This window comes from Rhinolophus sinicus, linkage group LG14 (genome assembly GCF_036562045.2).
Source record: "Rhinolophus sinicus isolate RSC01 linkage group LG14, ASM3656204v1, whole genome shotgun sequence".
NCBI lineage: Eukaryota > Metazoa > Chordata > Mammalia > Chiroptera > Rhinolophidae > Rhinolophus > Rhinolophus sinicus.
In genome coordinates, this window is record NC_133763.1 from 5622736 (window position 1) to 5646566 (window position 23831).

The window sequence follows — 23831 nt, forward strand, 5'->3', positions numbered from 1 at the left end:
GGAAGTGCCTGCCTTCAGGACAAAGGGAAGGTTTCCTGTATAATCAAAGTAACGATTCCCTCCAGAGTAAAGGGCAGATTTGCTCACAGCCCATTGTAAGAGATTTAAGTTCTTAAGGTTGGGGTTCCTCATGTTGGAGTGTTTGTGCTGCAAATTTTCCCTGTGCACAGCATCTACTGGGGCCACACTGTATTGTTCCTGTGGAATTTGAGTGGCAAGAGGGATTGTTGGGAACACGAGTTCATGCTTCTTGCTGTGCAGTGAGTAATAACAGTCCAGTGTCTCTGAACCAGGAGTCTTGTGTCTTTTGCTAACCTCCTTGAAACCTCGGCAGGCTAACTTGTTCAAGAGCAAATCGGGTAAAATCTCAGATCTTTCACAGTGCTTGATAGATGAAAGAGTAAACAAGACAGGGCTCTCTTCCTATCGCTATAGCAAAAGCCGAAGGCAAGTCCAACAAACAATGGAAAAAAGAAGGATGTTATTTTATGGAGAAAAAAGAGGAAGTTGGGAGAGGTTGTTTTGAATGAAAGTTCATTGGAGAAAAGTGAGAGCGTGTTCTGGGAGATGATGGTCTCTCCTTGGCTAAGCAGCTGGGGTCGTTGATTTCTTGTAGGAGATGCAATGTATATCTTTTCCTGGAATTGGTGATTCTTTCCTGTGGATGATTCTTCTGTTAGGGTCTGTACCGGACAACTCTTAAAACTGCTCCTTCAATCACACTTCCTCAAAGTGGGAGCCTGGGTGCTGAGGGAGCTAGCTACCTGTCCTCCCTGCATAGGTGGCTTGCACCTCCTCATTCAGCAGGTCCTAATCTCCATATTCTTAATGTAATACACGACCCTGAGACCCCCCTTCCCCCGAGACCCTCACCCCCAACCCCGCACCTCAACACACAGCCAGACCAGCTGCTGCATGGAGCTCTACGTAATCGACCACCTGGATCAATCTCAACCTAATATAGTTTACTTCGCTGCCAGCCTGCAAAATTATTCGGGCAAACCAATCACATCCTCAAGATGCGAACTCCAGGGCACACTACCCGCTCCTTCCTACAGAGCCAGCCTCCGGCAGCCCTGGCTGGTTCACTCTAGTCCCAAGTGCAAGCCTGGTGTGGCCATGCGAGGTGCGTGGTGGTTCCCCTCCTGGGCTGTGAGAATGTGTGACTCATAACTGCTGTCTGTCTCATCTGCCCTGTGTTGAAGGCCGGGTGGTCAGCCATTTCATAACACCGAGGATGGGGATTCATCCCTCACCAGTCAGAACAATCACCATCTAGGTCTGTTTTTTCTGCCGCAACCTTCACCCTCCCCCACGTCGCCTGTTTACAACACTTCAACCAGTGTGTTGCAGCATAATATCTTGAAAGTCCTCTGTTATCGTCCATCCAATGACTTCTCATCTCCTGTAGAGTGAAACCCAAGTCCAAACAGAGTGTGCAAAGCCCTAATGCTCTAGCCCTGCTATCATTCATGGACCCCTCGCCTACTTTTCTCATTTATTTAGTCTGATGCAGACACACCGGCCTTCCTGATGCTCCCACAGAGTGGCATGCTGAAGGGGGGATGGTGTCATGGCAGCAGTCCACTGGCTCAACAGGAACCGTAGCAATTGTTTGGGACTTGGGTCACCGGGTATTTTATCATCAATATTGTTTACACTCGTCAGTGCATGCGATACATTTTACTGTTGTGTTATTGTCTTGAAATTTTCCACAGACAATGCATTCCTTATTGTCTGCAGGCAGGGTGAAGTACTCCCACTGACCACGTTTTCCCTTACTGTGCCTCTGTTTCCACTGTAGGGCGTTTGCACTGACTACTCCTTTATCCAAAAGGTTTTTCCCTGTAAGTCTCATGTGACTCGTATCCTCACTTCTTGCAGGCCTTTACTCAGATGTCATTTTCTCCTTAAGGCTTCTGTGAGGGCTGCGTTTAAAATTGCAATCTTACCCCCCCATTCTCTCTATGATTGACTTGAAATAGAAAGGCTTTCAAATTCAGAATAAAATGTTTTGTAAATATTTATTTGTTTGCTCTCTTAAGACTCAGTTCTGTTTTATACTATAGCCTGATTTTATATCCACTTCTGAGAAATCCTAAAAAACAATAGTGTTCATAAATCATTTCCATTAAATACAAATGGCTATCAGTTTAATCACATACACCATTATCTCAATTTAACTCTATACATCATTGTGCTACAAGTTCAGACCTTTAACTTTAGAAATAAACCTGAAAGGTGAATATCTGAGGAATAATGTATGTTTCGCTTCTCCTCTGAGATTTTTGATGCCACTATCCATATGAAAATACCCAGAATGTATTAGTAATTATGATGATCATTGATTTGGTTGTCATAGTCTTGGACATATTTTATACATTCTAAGTATAATAATAATTCCATGAGGTTGGTATTATTACGTCCCGCTTATAGATGTGAAAAATGAGACCAGAGTTGTTAAGGCATTTGGCCAAGGTCACCCAGCTGGTAATTGGCTGTTGGGGTTTTAAGTTTACTGCCATCACAAGCCCTTACACTTAGTCAGAGCGCTGTGCATTCCCTCTGTGGAAGCAAGTGCGCCACGGGACCAAACGGTATGTGGCAATTAATTATAGTATGATATTATTATGGAATAAATGAGAACATATCTATATTGAGTTTAGGTGGGAAAAAAACACCTGCAAAATCTTTTGTTCATAGAATCAGGAGTAGCAGTGCAGGGGTCTGTAAACCACAGTCTATTGATGTGATGACCTACAAGCATTAGCCATTTGACAGGTAGAAATACAGCTTGTGATCCAATGTTAATGTAATGAATTTAAATGCTATTACACATCACTTTGGGAACTGCAACCCGAAGGTGCCGTCATTTGCATGAAACGGATAAATAAGGGTTTCAGCTCACATGTTGTCACAGGCATAAATTCAGTTTACTTTTTCTAACAGGCAGAACTTGGCGATGAACAGTAAAGATGACTTGTATGACCGTGTTAATCTTTCCACCTCATATTTCAATTTTTATGGGAACTTTATTACGAAATGATATATCTCCCAGCTCTCCTTTTGTAGCTCAGCTGCCCATTCCTCGCCTAAGCTACGTTCTGTCATTATGTAGAGCAGTTTTATGCCTCATCTACTGCACAGCCCGTGATCGCTGTCTTCCTAATAAATTCTTCATCACTTTCAATATAATCATCTGCATTGCAGCTTCATTAATATCCTTTCCTTCAAAGATTCAGGAAGGCAGCCTCCTGCTGAGTAAAAGGCTTTAAAAAAATTAATTAGGCCACAGGAAACTGCTTCTGGGCTTTAGTCAATGTCATGAAATAATGCAGTTACTAATATAATACTGGTGGCTTTTGGATAAGAGATTAATTAGGAGCATCCTGATATGGAGGAAGAAGTGGAGTCTTCAGGAGATGATTTTCACTGCAACACTACAATGCAAAAACTCAATACTCAATCAAGTTTCAACCTAACTTTGTTACCTGGATGTGTGCAGGTTTCTGAGAGTCCTAAACGTCCACTAGAGAGCAGTCCTAACGAGTATCTGCTCACATTCCTGCCACAACCTCTCAGGTAAAATGAACTCACATCCGGGGCTCCATCTACTGTAGTAATTTAAGGTAATGCTCTCAAGAGATTTGCCCTTTCTCTCAGATATGCCGCTTTGCTCTGGTGTGCTTGGGGCAGAATTCCCTTATCATCTACATTGTGTTTGGGTGGACAGTCAAAACTCTCATTTCTTCGGCTTTCAGACAGTTTCTTTATGTGGTTTGGAGAGGTTGCTAAGGCTGCCGTCATCTAGGAGGTGGCTATTCTGAAATCATGGTGGGAGGGTGGAAGTATCTTCAGTTACACATTAGAAAATACATGGAGAAAAAGAAAATTTGAGGAAACCAAACAAACAAACAAGCAAACAAACAAACAAACAATCCTTGGCAATGTGTAGGCCATGGCAAAGCAGATGTGGTAATATTTGGGGGTGAACCCAAACTCACTAAAGGATAAAGGAACTTTCTCATTAAAAAAACTCAATGCATTTTATAGACACATATTGAATTTCAATGTCTGTGTAAACGGTGACATAGTGAGGCAAATTATGTGTAGATTTTGTAAGGCTTAAGTAAGATTTAAATAAGAATTTCATAAGAATTGTAGGCAACGAGGCTTATTCAGAATTTTAGAATGTGAAATGTGAGAACAACAGTCATGGTGATAAGTAAGTTGTGACATAATTATTCAACAAAATACAGCAATGAGAATGAACAAACACTGTCTCTACACAAAAATATGAATGAAGATGATGACAAATGTAATGATGACCAAAAAAAGTAAGAAATAAAAAGAGATACGGTGTTATAACTACATCTGTATAAAGTTCAAAAACAGGTAGAGCTGAGCAACTGCGCCAACAGCAGATCCAGGGAACCAACCACTTATCTGATTTCAGCCCCTAGAGTTTTGTCTTTTGTAAAATATCATATTCACAGAATTACAGAGCGTGTAGATTTTCGTACCTTGCTTCTCTCATTTATCATAGTGTTGTTGAGGTTCATCCATATTGTGGCATGTGTCAGTGGTTTACTTCTGTTTACCACTCAGTTATCTCGTTGCTAAGTCTCTCACTGTATGAATGTACCATGGTTTCTTTATCTGTTTACCTGTGGCTGGATGTTTGGCTTCTCTCTAGTTTTTGCTATTGCAAATAAATCTGCTATAAACATCTGTGTAGACGTTTTTGTGTGGGCCAGTGTTTTCAGTTCTGTTGGGTAAATACCCGGGATTGATTGCTGGGTCCTATGGAACGTGTATGTTTAACTGTAGCAGAATCTGCCAGATTGTTTTCCAAAGTGCTGAAACATTTTGCATTTGCACCAGTTATGTATATCAGTTCCAGTTGCACTCTGTCTTTGCAAGCTCTTCATGTCATCTGATTTTTTGCGTGTTTGTTTTTTAAGCCATTCCAGAAGCTATCTAGTGGTAGCCCATTAAAATTTCAGTTAACATTGTCTTAATGAGTAAAATCATCTTAAGCATCTGTTCATGTACTTATTTGCCATTCATTTTTCTTCTTTGGTGAAATATCTGTTGAAATACTTTCCTTGTTTTAAAAATTGTATTGTTTACTTACTTATTGTTGAGTGGTAAATGTATATATTTTGAATAAAAGTTACACAACGGATACCTGTTTTATAAATATTTTCCCAGTCCGTAGCTTATCTTTTCTTTTTATTAAGATTAGAAGTTTTGAATTTTATTAAGACCAACGTATCAATATTTTTCTTTCATCATTTGTTATTATGTCTATAATCTATTTCAAGTTAATTTTTATATAGTGAAAGGTAAAGGTAAGGCTTCACAATTACCATATTTATTTTACTGTTTCATATGGGTGTGCCATTGCCCCAGCACTATTTGTTGGAAAGACTAGCCTTGTTCTATTGAATTATCTTCACATCTGTGTCAACATCAATTGATTATGTATGTGTGGCTCTATTTGGGAACTCTCTGCTATTCCATTGATCGATATATATAATCTACCTCTACCGCAATTTCTTGATTATTGTAACTTCATGGCAGGTTTTGAGATCAACTGACGTGTGTCCTCAATCTCTGTTCTTTTTCAAAATGATTTTGCATATTTTAAGTCTTTTTTTTTTTTTTTTTTTTTGGCTTTTCCAAATATATTTTAACATCACCTTGTCAATTTGTCCCAAAAAGTTATCTGGGGTTTTTTTGTTTGTTTTTTGACATTTCTTTGAATTCATTGATACTCTTGGGAAGAATTGCCATGTAAACAGTGAGGCTTCCAGGCCCTGAACTCAGTGTATCGCTCCATCTATTGAAGTCTATTGCCATCATCAACATTTTGCAGCTTTTGACATAAAGTTTTGCATATGTTTTGTTAGATTTCTCTCTATTTCAAGTATTTTCTGTTATTATAAGCGGTATTTTTAAATTACAAATTGTTCAGAGGTAGGCTATAGATATACAGTTGATTTTTTGTGTGTGTATTGAGCTTGTATACTGTTACCTTTCTAAACCATTTAATAAATCTGGTAGCTGTTTTTATAGATTCTTTGGGATTTTTTTTTTTTAATGTAGATGATGATATCATCTTTGAATAAAGACAGGTCTATTTCTTCCTTTTCAATCCCTATGGCTATTATTATTTTTTTCCTTTTCTTCTTTATTTACTATCTAAGACTTGTACTAAAATGTTGAATGGGTGTGGTAACATCTTCCTGACCTCAGGGGGAGGCATTCACTAGTGTATAATAAGTAAATAGTAATGATTACAGCTGCTTTAATGCTTCAGCTGCAGAGTAGAGTAGTTGCAAGGGGGACCCCACAAGCCTAAAATATTTACCATGTGGCCTGTTACAGAAAAAGTATGCTGAATTAAGTTGTTGAACTTAGGGACTCAGAGTTGCTCACAGTATTTACGTGTCTTTTTAATATCTGTGAGATCAATAGTGATACCTCACTTTCATTCCTGATATTGGTAATTGTTATCTTATCTTCTTATCTTCTCTATCTGTCTATATAGTTCTATCTCTGTCTCTATCTCTCTTTGTCAGTCGGTCTAGGGGTTTATCAATTAAAAAAAATGAAAGATTCAGCATTTCATTGTATTGATTCTTTTTATGGTTATTATATTGTCAAGTTTATTGATTTGTACTTGTATCTTTACTTTTCATTCTTCTGGCAGCTTTAATTTGCTTTTCTTTACTTCCACATATTTGAGGATTTTTCAATTATCTTTCTCTGATTGAGTTCTTGTTTAATTATTTCGTAATCAGAAAATCTGCTTCCTTTGAGTTCAATTGTTATAAATCTGTTTCCTGGCCTAGAATATGATCTATCTTGGTCAATGTTCCATGTGAAAAGGTGTGTTATGTTATTCTTGAGTAGTTGTCTTATAAATGCCAGTTGGGTCAATTTGATCGATAGCAGTGCTCAGATCTTTTACACTCTTACTGATTTTCGGTGTACATTGTATATCAATTGCTAAGAGTGGTGAGAATTCAGTATACACTGTATATCAATTGCTTAGAGTGGTGGATTTGCCCATTTCTCCTTTTAGAGCTATTAGTTTTTGTTTTATATGTTTTAGAGCTCTTCTGTTGGGTGCATACACAGGATTGTTATGTGTGTTTGATGGAGTAGTCCCTTTATCATGTGGTAATGTCCATCTTTATACCTGGCAACAGTCCTGGTTTTAAAGTATATTTTGCGTCATATAAATATAGCCAGGTAGCCACTTTAGCTATATCTTTTAGTGTACCTATTTTTCCTTTTACAGTCATTGTACGTATATCTTTATATTTACATTGCATTTCTTGTAATTGGCAAAGATTTGGGTCTTGACGTGGCAATCTGATTTTCAATTGGGATATGTCGACCTTCACATTTTATAAAATTATTCAGATTCTGTTTAAATCTATCCTCTTGTTAATTATTTTCTATATCTTCCCTCTGTTCTTTGTTACTTCTCCTCTTCTTTCCCTTCCTCATTTTTAATTACTTAAGCACTTTAGAAAGTATTCTATTTTATCTCCACTACTGGTTCGTCTAGTCTTTGAAATGTCTTTAATTTTATTTTACTTGACTTGTGTTTCCCGTTCAGTAATTTTTCCTTATGCTTTATAAAATCTGCTATTTAACCTGTGAAGATTTTAATTTCATTAATTCTGTTTGTTAAGTCCTAGAAGTTATAAGTTGATTCTTTTTCACATTTGCCTGATCTTTATTTGATTGTATTTGTTAAACACATTTTCCTATTATGCCAGGTACTTCTCAGGCACTTGGGGTATTTTAATGAAAAATAAAAACAAACAAAAACAAGATCTTTGTCCATATGTAGCATAGTAAGAAAAGGCAGGAAGTAAAGAATAGCTATCATAGGTAGGTCCATTGGCGACAAGGAGGGTTACATAAAGAAAATGCACAGTGAGCGTGAACGTGCTGTAGGATATTTGCAGTGCTGTGGTTGGAAGTCACTTACCGTTTTTAGAAGGGTGGTCAAGGAAGGGCATCATTAACAAGCTGATGCTTGAGCAAGATTCTAAAGTTGCGAGAAAGTGAATGAAGGATGTGGGTATCTGGGAGAAGACAGTTCGAAGCAGAAATATTAACCAATGCGTAATTAGCAAAATTACTCAAGTGGGTCAATGAAAGCATGGAGGCCAGCCTGGCCGCAGGGAGAAAAGGGATGGGGGCGTAACAGTGCTGAGATCACGCAGGGCCTGGTAGGCTATTCTGAGGACTTCAGTCGGCATCTGACGGAAGCCATCACAACGTTTCAGCAGAGGAATCAGCAGATCTGACACACATATTAAAATGATGGCTCAGGTGTCCGTGTTCAAAATAGATTATAGGAGGCCAAGGGTGGAAACATGCCTTATTCTTTGTTTCTGTGTTTATTTGTTTTACTTTGGGTGCATTTTAGACACACACGGATTCTTTATCCAACAAAAAGATACCTGAAGTTATTGTGGCTGCAGTCAGGTTGACTGTTACGTTGCTGGGCCTTGCTTAGAGTGCTTTATTTTTGTTGTCGTTTTGTAATTTTGGATTATAAACTCATTGCAGGGAGTGGGGATTAATCGATGGGCATATTGGGAGTTGGTCTTTGTTATTAATTAACTTGGAAAATGAGAAAGCAGTTACTATTGGCAAAAAAGCCCAGGGATTCTCACTTCTGTGTGGAGTAAGACACACTTGTACCAGGTCTTTGGATGTATTCTGAATTGCAATTCTTTATTGTTCCCAAATAAATCCATTTTATGGAAGAAATGTCTGGCTACCTGTATGTTACAGGTCAACATCAAGAAGTTATTTTACATGTTAAAGAGAGATAAAAAATATAATAAACACATTTAAACATCAAAATTAAAGTGGAAAATAAAACCCCAAATGCTTGGTATACGTATAAAGGAAGACAAAACATGAAGATTAGAGATATGTTTTTGTTCATAAAATCCAAAGAAATAAAATATTTATATATATTCATCAAAATAAAATAGGATTAGAGTACATATATAACAACATATATGGAGTTACATCTTAAGTATAAAACTTTGAAAAAATACATAACATAATTATGTATTTTTATATATTGGCAACATTGATTGCCTATATGTAAAAGGCAACGCTGCTATAAGATAAAGTTATATATGTTAAAATAATGTTATCTATGTACCTACGAATTCCTTTTAAATTTATAAAGTAAGTATGCTGGAGTTAGACTTCCTGAGTTTAAATCCCTGCTCTATCATATTTCTATCTGTGTGAACTTTAAAATATACCTAATTACTCTGGGCTCAGTCTTCTCATAGGAAAATTAATAATTATAATATCAACCTTGTGATTTGTTTAGAAGAATGGGTGAGAGAATATATAGAAAGGAAACAGCCTGATTTGTGGCACATGGTAAATGTTAGCTATTGGTTTTGTTATTAATTAACTCAGAAAATGAGAAAGCAGTTAACATTGGCAGAAAGGCCCCTGGATTCACACTTCTATGTGGAGTCAGGCACACTTGTACCAGGTCTGAAACTGGAGCAGATAACCAGCTGGTTTCTGCTCTAATCTCCCACTTGAACGGGTACTGCTGGCAGATCCCCGAGGTTTAGCAGTAGAGACAGGGGTCCAATGGGAAGCATCAATGCTATGATACGATTTTATCTTCAAATTCTGAGAGGACTAAAAGGATTGAGAATGTTATAAAATCCGTTGTTTCCTGTATTCCCAGCACTGTGTTGATCTTGTTTACTTCTCTGGAACAAAGCCAGTGGGATAAGGGGCATTTGCAGTTCTTCCCTGTGTTGAAACACTTGTTTACTCAAAGGAGAACTTCAGATATGCTTTGGCAAAGTATTCAAAAGGCACACACACTGCAGTGACCTCTAGTTGAACTAATGCTACTCCTTGGTCACTCAGCTGCAGTTGTTGCTTCCTCCATCCATCACCTTGCCGAAGCATTTCTGTGGTCATGCAAATGTGATGATACACCTTTTATGTGCCTGCAATTTTAGTGTCCCTTTCTTCCCAGTTAGTTATGCAAGTGAAAATTGCATCTTTGTTCTCTTTCCAAGTCTTAATATATTCATCAATTCTCCTATTACAATCTACTAGCTTGTAGATTTCTGTCATTATTTTAAGATAGCCTTTGAACTGTGGTGGAGTTATAGTTTGCTTCAAAATCAATTATTTACCCAGCTTACATTTCCACAGGATAGCAATTTGACCAATGAACAATGTTGTCAAGAAATTAAAAAAAAATAAATAAAGCAAAATAACAAGTCTAACACTTTACAATTTTCTTTCTGGTACTCCACGCTGGTCTGTGTGTTTAAATGCAGTTTGCCACCCACTGTGGAAATCTTTTCTCAGTGTAATTGTTAATGGAATTACAGTTACCAAGAAATAAAATGGAAGAACAGCTCACAAGAAATCAAAGTAAAACTTTATTGAGAAATACAGCCTCGTTATGACTAGAAATCAAGAGTCCGACACTAACAAAACCCTAAAATACATAAAGATACAAAAACTGACATTGGCTACTCTTGGATTATACTACTAATTGTACATGAACTGCTTAAATTTAAGTTGGAGTCTATAATGTATCTGTTTACAAATATTTGAAAATATTATTCGGATTAGAATTTGTTACAGTGTAACTGTTAATAGAGTCTACTGAAAAATGCAAGTTTGATGCTTTTTATACACTGTGAGTTTCTCATTAAAAACATCGTCCCCTTACTTGCCCCCCCACCACCCCCTTTCTCCTTCTGGCTGTCTCCCTGGATAGTCCTTATTCTTCCCAAAGAAATGTATTAACAAGATTGGCTAATTTATTGTCAAGATTGGCTGGTCTTGTGGTTTTCATTTCCATTTCCTCAATTCCCATTCCTTTAAATAACTTTTATCTGGTTCCTTTTCCTATCAGTCCAGCAAAATAGCTCTTGCTGAGGTCACCAGTGACCTCCACGTCTCTAATTCCGTGGGCCATTTTTGCAGGTTTTACCTCATGTAACCTCTTAGCAGCGTCACCATTATTGACCACTCCCTTCTGGAGAGACCATTTGGCTTCCATGACACCACACTCTCCAGATTTTCCTCCTCCTCTCTGACCATTCCTTCTGTGTCTCTTCTCATCTCCTGTACAGATGCACCTTCTAAGAAATGCATGGAATTTCATTGGTAGATGACACTACATTGGTCTCCACACACATCTGTTTTCTGAGCTCCAGACTCATGTGTTCCATCATGGCTCCTTGAAATCTTCCGCAGATATATCAAAGGCACTGCAAATTCATGACATCCCAAATCCATTCATGATCTTTTTTTCTTACTTCCAAGTGGACTCTTTTCTACTGACCCTGATCTCGTTGGATGGCCTGCACTCCATTGAGTTGCACATGTTCAGAAACAAGAATTCATCCATAACCCCTCCCTCTCCCTCACATCCTTTCTTAATGTATTGGCAAGTTCTTTTGTTTTACTTTGTAACAAACTCTCAAATCTGATAACTTGTCCCCATCACCGCCAGTATCTCACTAATCCAAGTTACCCTCATTCTTAAGTGATGGAAGTGTCTGTAGAAGTGTCTCCATTAAATGTCTCCAATTCTATATTCACACTGAACCTAAAATAAATTTTTTAAATATAAATTTTATCACAGCAGCCCCTTATGTACCAACTGGCAGTCCTTCAATGGCTCCTCGATAATCTTGGTACAAAGCTAAAACTTACACAGCATAGCCAAGGGATACCTCCATCCTCTGACTGCCAGCGATCCTTCTAGCTTTACCTTCTGTTTGTTCCTCCAAGAACTCTCTCACTTCATACTTATTATTAAAACGAGACACCACTCAATACCACAAACAAACAAAAAGCATACTTTATTCCTCGCCAAGCAAGGGAGAGTTGCAATTTTTAAAGCACAATGTCCCTTAACACAGAAAAAGCTGATCTGATATCGGGTTTTGGGAAGCAAGGAATTCTGGAAGTGGAGAATTTTCAGAAACACAAACGTTTAGGGATTGGGTGACTGTTGACTGTGGAAGGGTGGTTTCCGAATGTGGCTTCTGCTGATTGACTTTCAGAATTGTAAGCGCTGGAGTGAGTCTGTTGCTGGTTGGCTTTCAGAAAGGTGACGCTGTTGCTGATTGGTTGGCCTTCAGAGGCAATGTTACTAAAGCAGAGGAATGGTCAAAGTTGGATTGGGACAGATTTCAAGTAAGTTCTGGTAGCTAACGTTTCATATCTTGGTACAGCGTCCAGAAAGCAGCCTGTCTTTTCTGGAATTTGGAGAATAGAAAGTTTTTATTTTCATCACTGTGATGTGCTCTGCCCCATATCCATTGCACATGCTAATGTTTCTTCATGGAATGTTCTTCCTACTTAGTCCTCATTTCTCATAATCTACAAGTTTCCTGAGAAATCAGAAAGATGTTACACATGGTCATAAAGGCTGCTTATCCTGCAGCTTTCTCCCCACCCCTCCAACCCCCGCTGTTTCTCCCTTAAACCGAAAAATGAAGACAGGGAAGAAACAGAACCAGATGAGTTCTGCTTCCGTCGCTTTATCCTGTACTGTGTCGCATGACTTATTCTCTTGCTGAAAGGAGAGCTGGTGATTCGAATTGTTGGCTTTTATATTCTCTGTGAGGGAGGTAGAAAAGGGAGAGAGAGGGTGGGAATAGAAGCTGATACAGTGGCTGCCATGAGATAAAGCTAATAATAGAGCAACACAGGTGTTTCCACAGGAAGGTGAAAGGCAATAAACCTTATTCTTACAGCTGCAATTTTATGTCTGTTGGGCAGGTGGCTTCTGATGTGTGTGTGGGTGTGAAAGTGGCTGATGGCATTTATTTTGACATGAAGTGATCGCAGGCAGCATTAATTTTTATCCTATGTACTGTAGATGAATCTGAGCAATACTTTCTATGCTGAGATTAAACGAACAAACACACAATAACAAAGATTTAATCAAGAATCTCAAACACTGAAAAATAACTTGTTTTTCTACATAACTGCGAATCTTGGAAACAAGATGTGAGAGCTGACAATTGTTGAGACTTTACAATGTATTGGCCACAACTCTAAAAGCTTTATAAGTGTTTAATGTTTTAAACTCTCAAAACCAGCCTGTGAGGTATGTACTTTTGTTAATCTCTTGTAAAGATGAATAAGGTCAGATACAGAGGTTAGGTAATCTGCCAAAATCACATAGCTAGTAAATGTGAAGCCAGAATTTGAACCCAGTTGTGTGGCAGACAGAGATACCCGTATTTGTAGGAATGGAGGAAAAAAAATGTGTAATATGAATAAGTAGCAAATGACCAAAGGCAGTTTCACAGAATGTCCCACAAGCCAGCGTGGCCCATAAGCTTCAGAAATGGTGCTGTGTGGTTGTAAATGCCACAGGAATCACGGAGAGAAGCCAGTCTTAGAGTGCAACATAGGAGGAATTTTGCAAATAAGAACTTGGGCAACACAGCACTGATTGGCAGATGGATATCTGATGCAAACAGAGACACGTTAGGGGATACCTTACAGATGTAGTTCTTTCTCTGTCTCTGTCTCTGTCTCTGTCTCTATCTCTATCTCTGTTTCCAACTCTGTCTTCTCTGTCATTTCTCTCTCTCTCTCTCTCTATCTCTATCATCTCTAACTCTATCATCCGTATCTCTAGTTTTATCTCTCTCTGTCATCTTTCTCTCTCTATCATCTTCACCATCTCTATCTCTATCTCTGTCTACCTTTACCTCTATTCCAACAACCTGATAGTCTGTCCCTCCAGAATGTTGATGTAACAGATAATAACCAAAATAGTGAGAGGAGGGAATGCTGAAATAACTCAGATCAAGTTTTTAATGCTTAATATTTAATACTTAAATGTTTTGTAATAACTAAATTGAACATGTTTTAATATTTATCATGAAATTCATTAAAATTAATTAAAATACAAAAATTAGTCATTCAGTGGTCCTAGCCAATTTTCGAGTTCTCAAGAACCACATATGGTTAACGGCCTCTGTATTGGACAACACAAATATAGGGTGTTTCCGTCATTGTAGAGTGACTCCTGGTCACACACTAGCATTTGTCACATTATCTTCTTAGCTTATCTCTGACCTTTTGTTCATAATTTTTTCTCACAGTATAATAATTTTCTCAATTCCCACTCCTGCCAAATTTGGTCTGTTTTTGTTTTCAAATATGATATAGTTTTTTTGTTTTTCCTTATCAGGTGGAAAGATATATTTATTTATTTTTAATTTTTATTCTTTTTATTTTTTTTTTTTTAAATAAAGTTTATTGGGGTGACAATTGTTAGTAAAGTTACATAGATTTCAGGTGTACAATTCTGCATTATATCATCTATATCTCACATTGTGTGTTCACCACCCAGAGTCAGTTCTCTTTCCGTCACCATATATTGGATCCCCTTACCCTCAACTAGCACCCCCGTCTCTCCTTACCCTCTAAGCGTAGCCACTAAACTATTATTATACTAAGCGAAATAAGTCCGAAAAAGTAGAGAACCATATGATGTCACTGATATGTGGTATATAAGAGAGAAAACAACAAACGAACAAGACAAACAAATGAAGAAAGAAAACTCATAGACACAATAGTTTAGTGAAAGATTTATTTTAATAATAAGGCTCAACTTGATGCGCCTTCCTCTTCACAAAGACAAGAAAAACCTGGCTAGAAATGAATAAGCTGAAACTAAGGAGATCATGTAATTTGTATAGGTTTCAATAATAGAAGATGGTATGCAAGCGGGACTGTTTATGCTCATCTATATTTGTTTCCATCGGAAGAAATCTTGCTTTGAATATGTTGTGTAGCAAAACCATTTTAATAATTAATAATCAGTGCTAAACATAAAATAACACAAAATAATTTCACTTCTATAGTATCCTAAAAAATAGTTAACTGAATCTTGGTTGCAAACTCGCTTTACTTTCACTCTGTAATTCTAAATGGATCTAGGGAAGAAGGTATTGTTATCAGTGCTGGGGTCCTTGGGTTTCCCAAGATAGAAATCCAGAGGAAAGCCCAGAAACATTTCCAGAAAAGTAATATTAAGCTTATGCTCCAGCACAAGGAAGGCTGCACACAGGAAAAAGGAAGGCCTTCCAACTGATTGGAGGCCTGGCTGTTCCTGGCTGCTTTTATAAGCTGTGGGAAAAGGCAGGTTTTTTGAAAAAGGCAGGCTTCCTTTCCCAGCTACGTTGCCTGGTAACCATGTTCCCGCCTGCGCAGTGGGGCAGAGGGTGGACTGCTGCTTATCGCCACCCCAAGAAGGTGGTATAAGTGGTCCAACCTTGATCGACTGCGCATGTGGAACAGTTGTTTCTACTCTGTGTAAAAGTAATGGTTAGAAGGGAGATAATTATCAGTGAATCCTGCCTTTTTGGGTAGGGGGTGATGGGGTGGGGGCTTTCTTGTGGTCAGGTTACGGGGCATCTGGCATTCCTTCTGGCCCCTAAGGTCTCAAGTCCTATCCTGTCCCAGTACAATTATGTACACGCAGTGTCATTTGGCTTATAGGTCTGAGAGAATTGGTAATTAATCCTTGGTGGTAATTACTAGCTCTTGATAATACGTCCTCTTAAGTCACTAGTTCTTGGCATAATACTTGGTACAGAGTTCACATTCAGTAAATTTTGCTGAATGTATTCATATTGGTGCAGTTGATAACATTTGGAAAAATTTTCCAATAAGTATTAAATATATCCTAGATATTGATGTTTCTCTACTAAAGCTTTTGGCAATGCCACCACTGGAATTAAAAAGAAAAAGAAAAAGAAAAACAAAACCCAACTTATTAGAGGTTGACAGAATCATTCAAAAGTGTTATTTGGCTTAAGTTACATATAAAAGCACAGTTTTCTCTAAATTATAATTATTGTTTATTGAAAAAGTATTTTACATGTCATCTGTTTTTGCAAAAACAGGAAGTTTTTAATTGATCCATGAGAAGAGATGTTAATAATTGATCCATGAGAAGAGATATACTGACACAGTTTCTTTCTTTCAGTAATTTTAAATAAATATTACAAATATTTGTGAAAATCATACTCAATTTTACTAAAATGAACACATAATTTCAAAATTAGGTTTGGCTGTTTAAGTGCATTTCAAAAGTGCATTTCAAAACTTTTTTTTTTTTTAATTAAAATTTATTGAGGTGCCAGTGGTTAGTAAAATTACACAGGTTTCAGGTGTACAATTCTGTACTACATCATCTATACACATTGTGTGCTCACCACCCAGAGTCAGTTCTCCTTCCCTCACCATGTGTTTGACCCCATTTACTCTTTCCTACCATCCCCTTCCCCCCTTACCCTCTGGTAACCACTAAAAAGCAACAAAGGAACAAGACAAATAAAGAAACAAAAACTCATAGTTTTTGTTTTTAACAACAACTTTGTTCAAGATTGCGTTCTGTATGTTCGCCATTTAAGAATTTTATTGCTGTTTCGTTTTTGGACTGTTGTGACCGTTTTATAAACAGCTCTTAGTTTTATCTCAGCTCCATCTGAAAATAGACAAAAAGATAAACCTCTTATGAACGAAAAGGAAGCTTCGCTAATCTTTTATTCTCATTCTCTCCTACCCATCCACTTTCCTCACTGCTCACTTTAGATTTAACTCAATAATAAATGAACAGTAACATTTTTTTAGAACCCTTCAATGAGGAATTTTCTATTGATAAGAGTTTCTGATATTAAACTGGTTTTAAGATCAATTTTTGGCAAAAAAAAAAAATGTAGATTTATAAACAAAAGATGAGAGTTCTAGATCGGCTTTGACCTTTGTTACCTGTAGGGTCATGTAGTTTCACAAAATGATCAAAATAACCCTGCATGCCTTTCCCACAGCATTTATATGTAAATGACTTACAAAGTCTATATTCAGATTTTATTCGATAATATTTCCCAAACTTAAAGAGGATTACATTGTACTTATAACAGCAAATTCCTTATGTGATTTTTAAAATTCTCAAAGGAAAGAAAATCTATCTGATTAAAAGAACATTTCTAATGACTCACATTCCTTAGTCCAGATAAATCTAGGTTTAAGAATGTAAGTTTATTGTTCTTTAAATAAGCCGGTCATAAGGATACCTAAGGAACCTGAATGAATCAGATCTCTTCAATTCACAGTCAGGTACTAAAACGGAAGCTGATCTACTTCCTGTTCTCTTTGAGAGGCTTACATTTTTGTAAGGACCGTTCTCTAGGGTGATTGTCTTAATTATTTTTACTTGACTAACAGTATCTAATAAAGCACTTCTGATTGTGACTATGCTCAGTAGGAGAGAAAATAATAGGGTATCTTCACATCTTCTGCCTGGAAATCATGTCCTCGGTACTTTGTTTCTTCCTCTTTTATTGTGGTGCGAAGAGTAGAAAGGAAAGCTTCTCCTCTGCAGGGGGGGGCCTCACTGAGAAGGTAACCTGGTTTTACCCTGCCTTTTAGGAAGCTTTGCAGTCGGGAAAAGCACATTTCTCAGTTAAATACACACACACACACACACACACACACACACACACACACACACACACACACACACCGTATATTTGGATTCCCTTTGATCCCCAGACTTTGTCTGAAAGAGTTGAGGAAGGACAAAGAATCAATCAGCTAGATGGAGGCAGGCTCATAGGGCTGACAGGTGGCTGGGATGGCACCCTTCTGGTTGTATGAAGCTTGAGACAGTTTCCTTCACACAGTCAGAAGGGAAAGAGGCCTGTCTTATTCTAAACAACACCAACAATATCATCTGCCTTGATCAACAGCATCTAATGAAATGTGAAGCTCATTAGCAAAAAAAAAAAAAAAAAAAAAAATCCCACAGAATAGTAAATTCTGATATTTTTTCCCTTTTCATCCATATCTAGTTTTTGATTGTTAGAAAATTGAAAGGAGTCCATCTGTCTTTGAACCAGAGTGAGGGGAAGAGGAGGGGAGAGAATATTCTGAGAACTTATCCTACTCTGTTCTATTAGAAAGGGTCAGTGTGCCAGGGGAAATTGTCCGTTTCCAAACTGGAAAGGTTTAGTGTCCCAAACAATTCATTTCTGGTAGGGAAATTGCAAAGGAGGCATCGAGAAAGTTCTTTTGCTAAGATTTCAGAAGAAACGCGTGTGAATTTTTTTGAGCTAAAAATGTAAGTTTCCCCAAGATATATGATTCCAAGAGCTTCTCTTTGTTATCTTTCAATACCCCTGTAGAGTGCATTTTCTTATACTGAATCCACGTAATAACCAGGGATTCAATACTGTCGTCTCCTGAGCAATGAGAGTTGTGGGGAACGAGGAGGGCGGCGCAGGGTTAAGAAAAGACAGCAGGCAGGAATAGAGTTTAAAGGCGGAGGCCAAGGGACGGGCAGCCTCGAGGTCTGGGCTGTGGCATCTGGTCGGGCCTGCACAATAACTTTTATTAGTTGGGTGGGGAAGCAAAGGAGGTAAAGCTTGTCAAGCTCAAGGTCTGTGAATCCCATACATCATAATAGAAAACTGATTTGAGTCAGTCACCCTTGCCTGCAGACAGATGGACCCTAAGTTTCAACTTCCCCAAGGGAAAAACCTATGAATAGATGGAGAGCACCTCATTGAATCACTTCCCTTGCAGGTTTTGACAAGGAATGTAGGGACGGAAGCTGAGGCTCTCCTTAGCCTGAGGAAGGTGGGGGCTGTGCCCACCTCCATGAACCCCGTCGGTTCTCCTGTTGGTCCCCACGGGACTGCGTCTGGCTTGAGTTGTTCCTTCATGAGGAATCTTACTCATCATTGACTGTCCAGTCATCTTTCTGGGACCAAACAGGGAGGCATAAGGTACAAACACAAAGATTTAGCAAAGTCCCTGAAAGGATCCCTCGTACAGACTTTCCTTTCTTTGGGGGCAGGTAGAAGGAAGCAAAACGGTTAAACTTCTGCGTGGCAACACGATACATCTGTCTGAATTCGGGATTTTAGCATTTTCATTCTGTTCTTGAAATAGTTTTTTTTAGAACTTTTCCAGTGTATTTTTCTGCTATTTGCTGCACAGCTTTCAATGCCCATCAAGTGTTTCTCTATCTTTATTGGCTAGAAGGAGAAAAGAGTAATGCTCTTCAGCAGAGTAAAAAATAAAATTTTTTTAGAAAATGTTGGAATTTAAAAACAATTAAATGTATTTTAGAAAGTTAATTGATATAATTGGGAAAAGATGGGGAAAAAAAGAAAGCAGCCAAAAAAATGTGTACATTCTACAAACAATACCATAGTGGTTACCAGAGGGAAAAGGGGGATGGAGGAAAGGTAGAAAGGTAAAGGAGTTCAAATATGTGATGATGGAAGGAGATTTGACTTTGGATGGTGGACACATGATGAAATATACAGATGATGTATTATGGAATTGTACACTTGAAACCGATATAAATTTATTAACCAGTATCACCCCAGTAAATTAAAAAAAGTGTCCATTTTCCCATGGAAAGGTATGCAACAGTATAACAATACTTGAGTATATTTGTCTATACTAAAAAAATATAGTGACATTAGAGGAAAATGAAAAATACATGTGGTATATATTTATATTTGAAGAAAAATATGTGCAACTATTTTTGGGGTCAGTTCAAATTGAAGAAATTGTTTACCGCATTTAGTCAATCATTTTCTCAATGAGTTTAAATTTCCTTTGAAAGCAAGGTGTTGAGTTATTTCATGGCTAGTTCTGAGATACCTGTTATTTTGTCTAGGGGTTGCAGCATGTCAGGGACCTGCCATCACTGAAGTGTGACTCTTATTTTGAATGCATGTGGCACTTGGCTATTCTCATCTGGTCATTCATGGAGTTGAGATCTTTAATTGAGCTTTACAACAATTCTTCACTTCTGCTCTTTTATTTTAGAGGCCAAAGAGATTTAGTTTGTTCTATGACATCAATTTCTATCCACTTTTAAATTATTTTGCTCATTTTTACAGCCTCCTTCCATTTCAAGAGTGCACCTACTTTTAATAATAGTTTCAGTTGCTATTACCATAGGTTTCCAGATTTTTCTTAATGTAGATTTAAACTGTTTTTGGTAAGCCCGGCAATGGTGTTTTATTTTCCTTTGTTTTCTACAACCTTCTAACTCTTGAGCTTTGATGAATGGAATGGTTACTATAAATGTTTCAGAAATCAGCTCTGTTCTAAATTGAGAGGCATGCTCTTAAATCAATAATGTGTGTGGCAAACCTTGACTATACCTAAATTTCAGTGGATTGTTGTAATTATATCATGGAAAGAATGGAGTTTGAAGCTTACAACACATCCTAAAATGCTCCATAAACATTGATAATGGGAGAAAGTTTAGTGCAGTGGATAACCGTTGGACTGGTATTTGAATCCCAGCTCCGACTCTAACTACTTATTGGATAAGGCATTTAACCTCTGTGTCACTGAGGTTGTTCAACTATTCTAAAGTGATGATGATAAAAATCTCAAGAGATAATTACCTAACTTAATTCAATGTACTCAACATACTCAGCATTCAATTTGACGTGAATATTTGGGTTTGCGTGACACCTGTTCAATGGTTTTCCTGTTGATGATGGGGAAAATGATGATGGAGATGATTTTGATTGAAGCAGAAGGAATACATTGCAGAGGCTGGTTAGTTAGTTAGGCTGGCTTCAGCTCAGGCTAAAATTAATCTTCCTTCCCCCACATCACCAGCTAGCGGGGCTGTCCCACCTAGTGAGGTTTCATATCCTCTGGGGTGGAAAAATTTCTCCCCTGTGGCTGTAGATATGTGGCAAATCCAGAGTAGAGAGCAGAGATGAAAGAGGTATTAGGAATAGAGATTCTAGAATGAAAAGACGGAGACCAGTGATGAGGAGGTGGGGTGTGGGGCAGGCCAAATGCAAACAGATACCAAAGTTACTAAGCTAAGCAAAGTGCACGAGGGTAACGGAGACAAAGGGCAAACTGTTAGATTGCTTTCCTAGAGTTTCTATTTTTGCTTAAATGTAAGTGTGGAATGTGTGGTTCCAGCTCAGTAGAGATACAGTCTTTTTAAGCTTTCACCATGCCTGGTACACTGCTCATTACAAAGTGATTTGTAGCAAATATTTAACGATTCCGTATTATTTAATATGGTACGTATACACCATGGAATACTATTCTGCCATAAGAAAAGATGAAATAGGACCATTTACGACAAAATGGATGGATCTTGAGATTATTATGCTAAGCGAGATAAGTCAGACAGAAAAAGCCAAGAACCGTGTGATTTCACTGATATGCAGTATATCAAACTGAAAAATAACAAAAGAACAAGACAAACAAACAAAAACTCATAGACACAGACAATAGTTTAGTGGTTACCAGAGGGTAAGGGGGGCGGGGGTGGTAGATGAGGGTAAAGGGGATCCAATATATGGTGATGGAAGGAGAACTGACTCTGGGTGGTGAACACACAATGTGATATATAGATGATGTAATACAGAATTGTACACCTGAAATCTATGTAACTTTACTAACAATTGTCACCTTAATAAACTTAAAAAAAATTAATCTAAAATATTAGCAGACTATAATTTCAATGGTTACCTGACACAGTTTGCTAGTGTGTGTGTGTGTGTGTGTGTGTGTGTGTGTTCATGTTCTCACAGCCTTGGTATTATCTAAGATTACTTCTAAGTAAAGACTTAATACTAAAATTGCTTTTATCCAATTCAAGCATAATAGCATTGAAGTGAATTAGATAGACTTTAAAGATTTTATTGTTTTTCTATTTGAACTTGAAGCAACTTTTACAGAGGAGAAAATGGACAACTGTTTGCAGCCATAATTGTATTCGAGACTTATGTTCCATTTATTTACTATTAACACATTTATCATGTTTTCTGGATAGCATAAACTTGATTCATAGAAATGTAGTGTTTTGTAATTTTTTGTTTTAAGGGAGAAGGTGCTAAAAGAAAAATTTCCAGGGGTTTATCTTTAGAAATGTTTAATTCACAGATTTCTTCGTAATTTTGACTCCTTTTAGAATATAGGTGCAAACTTTTCAATCTTCCTTCTCTTCTTTGAAGCTTTTCCTTTTGTGTCCCCTCTTATTCTTTCAACTTCAGCTTCTATGCCTTGCAGTTGGCTTTTGGAAATGACTCTGAAATATCAAATTAATTTATTGTTTTTCTACATTATAAAATTGTAAAAAAATATGTACAATTCAAACTTGTGTAATGGGTTTGGTACAAGCATACACACACACACACACACACACACACACACACACACATGGTGCCAAAATAATGTATACACATTTTAAGAAAGGAAAAAAAAACTATTAAATTGTAATACTCAACATATACCAATAACAAAATATGAATATAAGTCATGTGTATACATTTCTTTGGCACCCCCTGTTGTGTGTGTGTGTGTGTGTGTGTATAATTTTCAGAATTAATAGTGTCAAAATTTTTTCTATGAAATTCTGTTTAATGCCTTTACTTTCCCATCTTTGTTGAATTTTTCGATACTCCACCGTTTAGAATGGTATAGATGATGATATTTATTGGTGAGGTGTGTAAAGCAAATTTGATTGCTTCTTTCCTGAACTTTTATTTCCTGCAAGAACTGAATTAAAAATGTCTTTTCCTTTCATCTGAAGTAAAAATTATCATTATAACTGAAGTCCATTTGCATGGAGCATCCACTTTTATTTTCTGGAATGGACGGTGAGAAAATATGCATCTCAGAAATGGTTCAAAGGAAAAAGAGGGAAAGAGATAGTGTAGTAAGTTATTAGTAAACTACTGTACAGCAAAATATATATAACTATGTTTTCTTGAAACCCATATGACCGTGATGAAACTTCACTAACTACAACTAGCTACTTAAAATAATATATTGAAGCAGCATGTAGACATAGTTGAGCATGTCATTTTTAATTTCTTCACTTGGGCATCTACATCTTAGCAGAGACTCCGCTCACTAGCACACTGAGGTATGTAGTGGATATAATCGGAATCAAAGCACAATTGCAAAAATGTCAAACATGATGAAAAAGAGAAAAGGTACTACAAAGGAGAATTCACCAAGGTACCTCTTTGCAGTTCCCAACGCCCAGGCCCCGCCGCCTCATCAAAGATACAAGAGATGGAAAAGGCCCATTAGGTCATCAAACCTATCCCCTCACCAAAGAAAGAAAATGAATTCAAGCAACCCTGTCTGCTGGCTTCAAACCAAATTCAGGCTAGAAAGGGCTTGCGGCTGCTCTTGATACATTATTTTATGACACTGGATGTCATTTATACAAAAAAACTGAAATGAATCGCCTGCCCCCAGCATCCTAGAATCACAGAATAGACTTTAAGAGCTGGAAGGTATCTGAGCCCAACCTCCTCATTTTAGAGAAGAGAACTCTGAGGGCCTAAGAGGTTAAATGACTAGCTCAAATCCACAAAGCCACTCACAGCTGGACTAGGATTAAAATCAAAGTTTCCGGAGATATCTAAACTGCTATGTCTAGCAAGCAATTCTCTTGTTGGTTTAAAAAAAAAAATCTTGATAAAAATATATTCTCTGCATTATACTTAACACATTTGGATTTAACTTCTTTCTTACGATGACCTCATTTTTAAAATTCTGACTTTGAAGTGGTCAAATCTAGGTCTTCACTGTGAAAACATGAATCCCCACAGGTGACACGGACCCCAGTAAGACACTTTCAGTTATACACCAATTCCCTCTCCTGTGCTCGGCTCAAAGCAGGCTGCAGAGATGTAACGGCTTCCCCGGCTGACTAGACTGGCATGGGA

General features: G+C 37.6%; 1 long non-coding RNA gene across 1 annotated transcript in view; it reads left to right on the forward strand.

Moving 5' to 3' along the window:
* The window catches only part of LOC109444085 (uncharacterized), an 816445-nt gene that overhangs the window by 190443 nt on the left and 602171 nt on the right, over positions 1-23831 (forward strand). The window lies entirely within an intron of this gene.